This window comes from Calliopsis andreniformis, chromosome 3 (assembly GCF_051401765.1).
Source record: "Calliopsis andreniformis isolate RMS-2024a chromosome 3, iyCalAndr_principal, whole genome shotgun sequence".
NCBI classification, from domain to species: Eukaryota; Metazoa; Arthropoda; class Insecta; order Hymenoptera; family Andrenidae; genus Calliopsis; species Calliopsis andreniformis.
This window is the reverse complement of record NC_135064.1, coordinates 24,954,065-24,964,571: the sequence shown is the minus strand read 5'-3', so window position 1 is coordinate 24,964,571 and position 10,507 is coordinate 24,954,065. Positions and strand designations below refer to the sequence as shown.

Here is a 10,507-nt window from a genome sequence, read left to right as displayed (position 1 = left end):
GAGTACTCTTGCGTAGGTAAAAGGAACCATTTTTCTTCGAGTTGATACTACATTTCAAATGAATTATTTTCCAGGAAATGGTTGTTAAAATTCAGACCTGCTTATAAAGTGCATTTTGCAGTTCAGATTGCATCGAACCGCAAGAATCGACCAGATCCATGAAATTCTATCAAGGAAGCACCATATTTCGCGAATAATGCAATTACTGTCGACTATGACGTGACCGTACGCTCGTCCATTGAAAGGATAATGCCATGGTATAACACGTTTTCACATCGATCAATGCTTTCGATCTTTTCAGAATAACCACCGAGAACACACAATGGACACATAACTTATTGAACCTTGGCTGCACGCGATCTGCACACAGTGTATCGACGAGTCTCGCTCTAATCTCGATTGGTAAAAAGGTACAATTATCGCCGGTGTACGCGATTGCATCGATCCTAGCCATAATATCCATTATTTATGAAGCGCGTGTTTACAAGTCGGTGCTTCGATCCCGTTGCAAGTGGTTGCGCGATATGGCAGCTTTTGGCTCTCTTTCAGACCACAAAGGGAGATGATATTGACAAGCAAGGGCTGTTTTTCCACGTAACCAAAACCGAAGCTGCGGTTGGCGGTCGGCGAATAAGCTGTTCTGTGCTTGACACTTTTCTGTTTAGAACGCTCGAGACGGTGCTCGTTTCCCTTCCTTCAATCTATAAGTACGTGTACGTTTGAGCTGTCTGTTGGAACGTATAATATCGACAAGAACGGTTACCTGAGCGGGAACAAGAATGATTGGTGGAAGATGGGAGAAATTGCTTCCATAAATGTCTTCGAAATAAATGTATTTTATTTGTCTCGGAATTATTTCTTTTTAAATTATACTGTAAGATAATTTTTATAATTACTAGAAAATAGCGTCGATGAACTACTACGTCAAGTTAGTTACAAATTATGGAATTTGGGTAATTCCATGTTAATAATTGAGCGTTACAATCCAATGCGAAAATTAAGGATGAAGTTAAAAGGATTTATCTAGAGCAAACGACGAGTGGAAGGTTCGAAAAAATGGAGTAGGTGGCGAATAAGGTTTAGCAAATGAATGAACTTATGTTACCAGGCTCGAGGGTGGCACACCGCCTCCATTCTTCCAGCAGCCGCGTTACGTACCTCTTCTTTAGACGAAACTTCCCAGCAATCTTCGACTACTCGACAAACTTTTCACCGACGAAAAAAGAAATGGGTTCTACGAACAATGTTCAAACTCTATTTTATTCCGAGCAAATGACTGTTTCAGACAACGATACGTAAACACTTTTATTCTCGTTTTCCTTGCGAACTCAATCTGAAATTTTCTCCACTTGCTATAGAACGCATTTATTCCCTCTTTCTTTCAAAATATGAAGGTATGATAGATCCAGATTATCCGACTACGTTATTCAAATGCATAAGTAACGCTTTTGCGTGAAAAAGGGCTATTCATTCTAGTTCCTTAATTTTTCTTATCCGCTATTAACTTCGGCGGGCCTTTTATCACTCCCTTTAAATTCCAATCCTGCAATTATGTTTCGGTGAGCTGCTCAGATTGTAAAAGAAAAAAAGCAGGTCGCCATATGGTTCGAATCGTCTCCGTACACGCATCGCAGCAAAACATGTGCACATTCGCAATCTTGCACGCAAAGTGCTCGACAAACCGCGTGTCCACCGTGACGGATCAGAAATAGAATACTCTGGGGATCACTGCTCCGCGCTATAACCGTAACGCGTCGTATGCACGCGTGAATGGCAACGTACACGAGCAGAACAACCACTACAATGCATTACAAAACGCAGTGGCAATGTCAAGGGGACCAGATATAAACGCGATACGCAACGCGTCCCGTTTTGATCTCCGTGACTATTTGATTTCTATATCGATCACTGCACAAAAAGAGGGTATGAAAAATTTACTCACAGATATCGTCGTTTTTTATGGAAATTGTTCATGGTATCTATTCAGAAATATTTCAGTAAAGAGTGAAAAGTTATGAAAATTGCTATACCTTGTCGAAGTTATTATGAATATTTTATAAGAGTAAAAGGGGAGGATGGTAAATCATCGATAACGCATAAAATTATAAAACGACTTCATTAAGCGTAATTCGTTTTTACTTAGCACCTGGCTGAAAGTTATCAATGTTTATGCAATATTTAGTAATTAATTTAAAACAATATTAATATCAGAGGCGGCTGACAGGTAATATTTTATTGCGCGAAGATTTATGGCGATGGTGGACGGAAGGGAGAAAGTCGTAACTCGTAACACGATGGAGCAAAATCACCACTAATTGATTGCGTCCATTAACTTTCGGCTAATACTTTCTAATTACGCAGCTCGTCCGCGAGTGCATCTATCCTCGCGGCTTTGTATGAAAAGCGACGCTCGTTTTGCAAGTCTGAGCAGGCTTTGTCGCAATTTCGATTAATAATTGCGACACTCGAACGCTGTTTAGCGTCAACTTCTTTTAGACGACGAGAATGTATTAGACGTAGTTAGCAGGATATCTCGGTAAATGCTCGTTAATTATGCAACGCTTGTCTTTCAATCGAGAGTCAAACCCGAGGTTCAATCAAGAAATCGCTTGACCTTAATCGTGCTACCGATCGATCTCCGTCGATCGTTACCGAAGTCGAAGGGACTGGAAAACAGGAATAAACCCAACGAAGAGTGAACTTTCACCGTCTTACTTTGCCACTTTGACTACGACTATGGCAGATCTTCCCAAAATACTGCGAGTAGGAAGCCAACGACTTCGTAAAAGCTTGGAAAATTGGGCGGATTCTGGGATGTTCGAGCGATTTCATAATCTCACCTATATTGGATAGCTCCGTCTATAAAGGAGGAATTTTCTAATGTATTCCAATATTCTACATCGTCCCTCATTCGTTCGTTTCCTTATGGATATGAGAAAATATGCGGATAAAAAATTCTATTATCAATATAATGGAAATGGTGATCGCAAGAGGACAAACTGATATATTTCGTTCGATATATTACCGCTTTCATTATCATTACGGCAGTACTTGTGTGCGACGCTGTTCTATCCAGGCAATTAAAATTCTCGGAATAAAAGCCTCGTGCAGCGAGCTCGCGCGTTCGACAATAAATAAATCAATGGTGCGCGTGCATTTCTTCGCTCGGTCGAGCGTGACGGCCTGGTCCCGAACGGACAACGAGCTCCGACACGTTAATCGTAAATGCGGGACCAATGAACGTATCTACAGAGTACGAAAAAATTCCAAATTTTCCTGCGACCAGTGACCTTCCACCGAACTCCCATCGCCATCGTAGTCACAGCAGGAATTTGATCAATCGATGCCTATCTAACTCCCTTCCAAATTACTGAAACGGACATAGCTCGTCGTCTGCAGTGACCCAATCGTCACGTGACCGATGTCCACTGACTATAGAAACGTGTCCATCGACTAAAGCTAGAAACTTCGAAGAGCTCTCTCTTCCTCAGAAACTATCACAATGTGAACCGAACTTATAGCTCCGAGTCCAAGTTACTGCGTTCACAGATTGGCTCCAAGGAACTTGCTTTTAAAGCCTTCTGAAGGCTTTTGCTCTTGGCCACTCTCCTTTCAATGTCTGCTTCGAAAAGCAGAGAATCGTTACACCAACTATTCCTACTGCGACAGTGCAACAAGAACAGAAACGAAGAAAATTTATGCGCAGGAAGTGGCTGAAGGGTCACAACACCTCAGAACACTCTCACTGTGTTCCCAGTTTTCCAATAGACAGCAGGTTTAAGGGGCCATTTGGCAGAGCGTCTAGAAAAGGTTCAGCGACGTTTTGCACCCACGCTTCCGTGGTCAACCGACTGCACGACTTTCCTCGCACGTAAACGTAACAGTTGGCGTTATCGAGGACATTATCGAAAATCGTAGCGTGTTTAGAGCGTCAACGAACGAGGCAGGAGCGTTGCGTTGAAAGGCAACGTCCTCCCAAACAGGAAGCACAGGGGAACGCGTCGCCAAGGGTTCTCACGGCGCGTTACGCAGCACGAATTATTTATGAAATATCTGGCATCCGACGGCGCTGCGCGACGAGAGATTCGGATTTCTATAGTATGTTTCTGAGAGCGCAATATCTTCGCCGTGCCGCATTAGTCCTCCGCTCATAATACTGAACGCAAGCGACAACCGTGCGCAAGATGCAGTACGTTATCGTCGGGATTACCTGCAATGGTAATGCCGTATAAGTACGGAGCAAGTACGGTGTACACGTGTGTGCACGCATATATTGTCCCAGACATAGCGCGTAACAAGCAACGGAACCGCCGATCTATCTACCCACCTACCCTTCGCCACTCCAGCCGCGTGCATGTCCAAACCTCCTTTGTTCTTACGCTTACAACCAGCCCAGGTCGCTAAAAAGCGGCCAGAGTCGCGGCGGTCCCCTATTCTCACAGGAAACGGCTGATGCATGCTCGCGAAGAAAAAGCATCGAAAGAGTCGCCTAATGTATTCCCGTCCTGGGTCTAGCTTCCCGGATTTAAATTTGAGGCAACGACTGAGTTTTTAGTCAGGTAGCGGATGGGTTCCAGGGTTCTTCTTGAATGAAGAAAACGTGGAGTCATGATGTAGGTAGGTACATATATGTATAGTTCGGTATCGATTCAATTTTAAGTGCACTGAGGAAATTATGTGTTGTAGGTTGCACGTGGGAGAATATAGTTCGATTTTACAGAAAATTCAAATATTCAAAATTTCAAATATTCAAATATTCAAAATTTCAAAATTTCAAATTTTCAAATATTCAAATTTTCAAATATTCAAATATTCAAATTTTCAAATATTCAAATTTTCAAATATTCAAATTTTCAAATATTCAAATTTTCAAATATTCAAATTTTCAAATATTCAAATTTTCAAACTTTCAAATTTTCAAATATTCAAATTTTCAAATATTCAAATATTCAAATTTCTAAAGCCATTTGACTTATCTAAATTTCTAAACTCCAATTCCCAGAACAATAACACTACTTTCAAAGAGAGTACACCCTACTTCCTTCACATTTTGTTTACACGAATTAAAACCAAGGTGCCTAACGATATTGTCAGGAAATAAACCAGATCATAAGACGCTGAAATAGTTCTTACCAAGCAATAAGATGATATGTAGAGGCACTGGTCTGTGACGAAGTAGAATTACCACACTTCCCAGTTTCGCGTCTACGTTTGAAACGGTACCGCTTGTGAATGTCAAGAGTACCGTGTGTTACACGCCATTAGATTATGAACCTAGCCACCTCTATTGAGGAGTTGCCGCCGTGTCGGGAAATCACGTGTCACAAGATTTCAAGACTTAATCGTGCGCTTGGCTTGATTCGGCTCTGCCAAGGAACGCATGCACGAGTCATGCTTTATATGGACGGAAATGAATCAATTCATGTGACGCTAAGTGCGCTGAGCTTCTCCGTATTCATAACAAGTGTATTTGAGAAGAGGAAACTAGAGAAGGATTATTCAGATATCGAAACATCTGTCACAAGAGTCGATACCTACTCATCACATAAACGTTACAATAAATACAAGAATAAATCTGCAATAGGTACCTACATTAATGTACTATTAAAGCAGTCATATCTATGGTTTCCTCACTCTGTTATTCAAAATATCAACGTGACAAACTATCAACAGCATTTTACCATAAAAAAATACAAAAACGGAGAATTCAATTTTAAAAATCATTCATCAATAGACCCACCTAAAAGGAATTACAAACTTTTTCTTTCGAAATGTAATATTTCAAAGTGGTCACTGGCTCTGTCAGAAAAATATTTTGTTGACCGAACCACTGTAGACTGATGGAAACCATCGAAGGGTACTTGTCAAATAGTCACCGTGAATCCATCCCAGTTCTCCTCTCCTTTTCTCTCTCAGCCCAGCTCAATTCGACCATCCCCCAGCTGTTGCGAGGTCAAGCCTGGCAGACCCAAAGCAAGCCGAAACCGATCGGGGGTGGTCGCAACGGATCCATAGGCGGATCGGAACGAATCCAAATAGGTCTACGCGAAGCCAGGCCAGACGAGACGGATCAAGGGGTTTCACGTTACATCCTGATGGGGCTCGGGATAAATCAAAGCAGGTCCAGAGCTCAAATATTTGTCGTGAAGGCTAAACATCCGTGAAGCTTCGGCTCAACCGTTAAAATACCCACGCGCTCGACGATGCACGTCTTAGCGAGAAAAATGCTCGGATGAAAAACGAAAGGAACGAGTGCAGAACAGCACACGCTCTGATAATGTTTCCAACGAGGTCATAGAAGAACGACACCGTGCACGATATAAAGCTGGAGGGAACACGGTTGCCGAGGCTCGTCATGCGACCCTACGAAGGGGAAGGTCAGAGAACCCCTGGAGATTCGTTCACGTCAGCCGCTATTATATCGGCGACCCGGCGGAGCGTGCATGCACGCGTGCACAGGGGTTGCCCACGAAGAAGAATATCGGGATACCTACTGCACGCTGGCACCGCATACGTAATACACGTGGGTCACGCCGTGTCGTGGCAATCTATATCTACCTACTTAACTACTAGCCCAGCTAGGTGTATCTAAGTAAGTACGAGGTCGAGCGCATTCCACCTGCTCGCACAGACACAGAAACGTTTCTTACGTAGACACGCATGCAAATTTCCTGAACAGATGCGAGCTTACAGTCTCGGGGCTCTAGCGAACGAGGGCACGCTCATATCGATGCCTGCTTCATTTATAACAGATAAGGATCTCGAGGATGTAATTCTACGTGATCAAGAAGATTGATACCGAGACAGGCGACAGCCATTTGGATATTAGACTAGGGAGAAGGAACTCATCTGTGGGAGAGCCTGAGTTAAAGGAGTCTTTGGTGTGAAAATAAATCGACCTTTAATTTGATGCAGTAAATTGCGTAGAAGGTTTTAGAGAGGGAACGATATTCTTTAAAAAGTGTGCTATTTCGGTTGAAGAATATTTCTAAAAACAAAAATGTGTCAACAACACGCGATATTCCCAAGTGGTCCCAACCCATCCAAGTACTAACCACGCCCTACGCCATTTAACTTCGGTGATCAGACGAGAACCGGTGAATTCGGTGCGTCGTTTGGTCGTTGGCGAAAGTAGATACTCTTGTACTGAACAAAACGGAGCAAGCTTGAGTAAAGTGGTCCTACAGATGACGCAAACTTTATCGAACAAAGTGACTTTACAATTTTTCCTCAAAACCAATATGCAAAACAATTCACTACGAATGAATAGCAATCTCTAACAACCTTGACTAACCAATTAACTTTCCTTCGATTAACCTACTCCACCCACTTCTGCAACAATACCAAATCCCGAATACGCTGACGCTGAAAAGATCGAACCTCTTGAAAAATCAGCCCTGCTTGCAACCCCGTTTGCAATGTTCCTCGAGTAACAGTGAAGCAAATCGTAACCTCTGATATTCCCTTCGGCAGTTGGATGATTGCGCCCAACATAGAGACAATACAATCTCTGCCGTGGCCATTGTAGATTTGCAGTTAGATTCAGTGAACAAACAGCGGCGATCGAGCGGTTAGCTCGTCTATTACTCGTTCGGTCGTGGTAACTCCAGGGTAAGTATCCACACGCGCATTACGGTTTGCGAGATATTTGTACACAGAGGTCAGAGGGACGCTGTTAGTGCCAAACGATCGCTGCCGCTGGCGCTGTTTCCATGGGAATTCCCAGTGAATTCGTAGCCGAATTCGCGTGGCGGGTTACAGCCTCTCTCGTTTAATTAACACGCTCTATCGTCGCCCGCTGATTCTGTATCTTTCATGAAGGTGAACAACTGGAACACAGAATCTGGTTAGGTAATTGGTTCGATAATTGGGCATCGTTTTGAGAGCACGGATTACCCGGATTTTGCAAGAACAATGACATGCGCGACGTATTCGACGTTCCAGAATGAGACTTAACCAACCGCGCACCGACGTCGTTGTAATAATTTCACTCGTCGCCGACGAGCAACGAAAGACATTTATGGGAGAGTAATGACGTTGCTGCCTCGTTCATGTTCAGTTTATACAACGTGTTACAAACAACGATTGCGACACATGTGGTGCCTGCAAAACTTTATATCTCGGGTCGTTGTACCCTCATAAGGCTGATGTATATATGAATTCGTTTTTAGTGTGTATTATCGATTCTGTGAACGCCTTAGATCTTAGAAATTATATTTCGCGGCGCATGTAAACACTTTTATGCTTTCGTACGAAATATTCTGTCCACTTATCGTGGATGTTTTTGGTATTACACTTTTCAAAAAATTCAAAGCACTATACTAAATATTGAAAGACCAAACTACCTTTACGATAGCGCCAAATAGAATTTATAGAACAGTGACGGTGAAAATGGGTAACAACTCTGTAAATCGCATCGATGATTCTGAATGCTCGCAAAATAAACATGCGATTGCTTTCGCTGCGAAAAATCATAAAAATTCACAGCATCGATATTTTCCGCTGTAAATGTCTCTTTTTCAGTTTCAAACTGTGACTCGCTAAAGCGACTAATAAAAACCAAACCAAATCCATGTAGGTATTACACGTGAGAAATTCACAAAAGTGCTTGGCAATTTTTAAAATATATCTTAGTTTTGAGAATAAAAAAAGCTGTCGCAATGGCAAAAAACACTGCGGACAAACTGCACCTGGTAAATTCCATTCACGGTGCAACGAGCAACGTATTTTACTCGTTTTAATATGTAATATAACTAACCTAGAACGAGTCCCTCCAAAACTGTCCTCTCCGCTTAATTTAAACGCGTGCTACATAACTCGCAAGAAATAAAAGGCGGAAAGGTACAAAAAGTCCAGCGTAATTTCTTTGTCGCAGAAACGACCTCCAGTTTTCCCGTCGCGTGGGAAAACGAGATCCACAGCATTTGTAACGTATCTGCCTCGGGACGAGACTATTTCTTCAGAATGAAGTTCGAACTATCGGCAATATATTTCTCGTACTTTGCGTTAAGACGCATAATTGGCTCAGACACCGCGTAATTAGTCAGCGTAAATCAGGGCGTTTGCACTTGCGGTGCCTCCATAATTCCTTCGATCAATATGCATAGGATTGCTCGCAAACCACGGCGCGGAGCAGACATCGGCTCAGTCTGTCGCCAAGGATTATGCTGGTAATCGATTTCCTCGATTCTTACTCCCTCTTCCTAATCCCTGAACGAATTGCCCGATTCGAACGCTACTTTTGCTTCGATTCTCGAGGGAGATTACGACGAGGTAGCGTTAAATCAAATTTATGAAAAGTATAATCAAACGATCCGAATACAATCGCTTCTTATGCAAAAGGCAGAAGTCCCTATCGCGATCTCCCCCTTCTCAGGTCGAAATTTCCAACGACGCAAACAATTTTCTTCGGCAGCTCCTGAGCAAGGTAATTCGCTTCGTGGGACGGGCAGAACGAAGTATAAAACGTTTCAAATCATCGCTAATAAGTTTCCAACTTCTTGCCGCGCTTAATTATGCACGAAGGTATACTACAGACTCACACGGTCGAAGAAATTCCGCGCGCGTCGCAAATCTTATCTACTTAAGCAGTATTAATTTTCTTGCAAGCACTGTTACAGAGGTTCCCTCACGCTGGCTGCGCACGAAATTTTTATTTACCCCAGCTCGACGAACAAGGGCGAGGATATTATTAAAGGGAACGAAGAACACCTCCAAATGAATCTCTTGGAATAGCATCGAGTGTTTTCCGTCGTTAAGGGAGGAGCAGGAAGAGGAACGCGGAAAACGACAACGGCGATTACTATCTCGCCGTTTCCTACTCTCAAGGAACGAAAGTACGCAGCAGTTGCGCGCGCTTTTGCAAGAAACGTTTTTCCGTCTCCTTTTCCTGTTCCCTTATCTCTCAGAGACCGAGAGAATACGTACGGCGAGGCTTAATGAGACTGTAGTAGTTCAACCAGACATTAAATCGGTGTCTAGCCAGCTAACAATTCTCCGCCCTCTCTTGCTCCACAAGCTTTTTCAAGCCTCCGCTAGACTAATTCCTCGCGCAAGTACGCGAGGTGCTTCTAGACGAGAGAACAGTCTTGTTAGCGAAATATAAATATACGGCGTTTCGATGTATGTAATCGATTCGAGCAAGAATCCTTCCAATTATAAAATCAAGTAAAAGCTATGTACGAACTTTTTATATTATTATTAGCAAAAAATTCGTCACTGTTATTTGTTAGAGTAACTCTCATCAGAATGATGAAGTTTCATTCGGTTATATCGCTAACACAATCTCTGCCTAGAAATATCTTTAAGCTGATTAAAATGTAATTAAAAACTTTTTCGAAAGAGCTTATCAAAAGCAGAAGAGAAAAGCAGAGTTATTTAAAATTAGACTCCCTATGTAATGTCCCGAGCCTGTACCTACAGCGACTTTCGAAGTTACTTCTGGGACTTCCGGCTCCAACGCACTTTCATCTGGCAACCGTGTTTCGCGAAGTATAGTTTGTTCCGC

General features: G+C 42.7%; 1 long non-coding RNA gene and 1 pseudogene across 1 annotated transcript; one reads left to right on the top strand and one right to left on the bottom strand.

Annotated features, from left to right (window-relative positions):
- The first annotated feature begins 214 nt into the window (after window positions 1-214).
- LOC143177358 (uncharacterized) lies at window positions 215-742 on the top strand. Its single transcript, XR_013001553.1, has 3 exons — window positions 215-219; window positions 302-410; window positions 550-742. It is a non-coding gene; the product is annotated as an uncharacterized LOC143177358 (long non-coding RNA).
- Window positions 743-7,003: 6,261 nt separating this feature from the next.
- On the bottom strand, window positions 7,004-7,127 carry LOC143177718 (5S ribosomal RNA; annotated as a pseudogene).
- Between the last annotated feature and the right edge of the window lie 3,380 nt (window positions 7,128-10,507).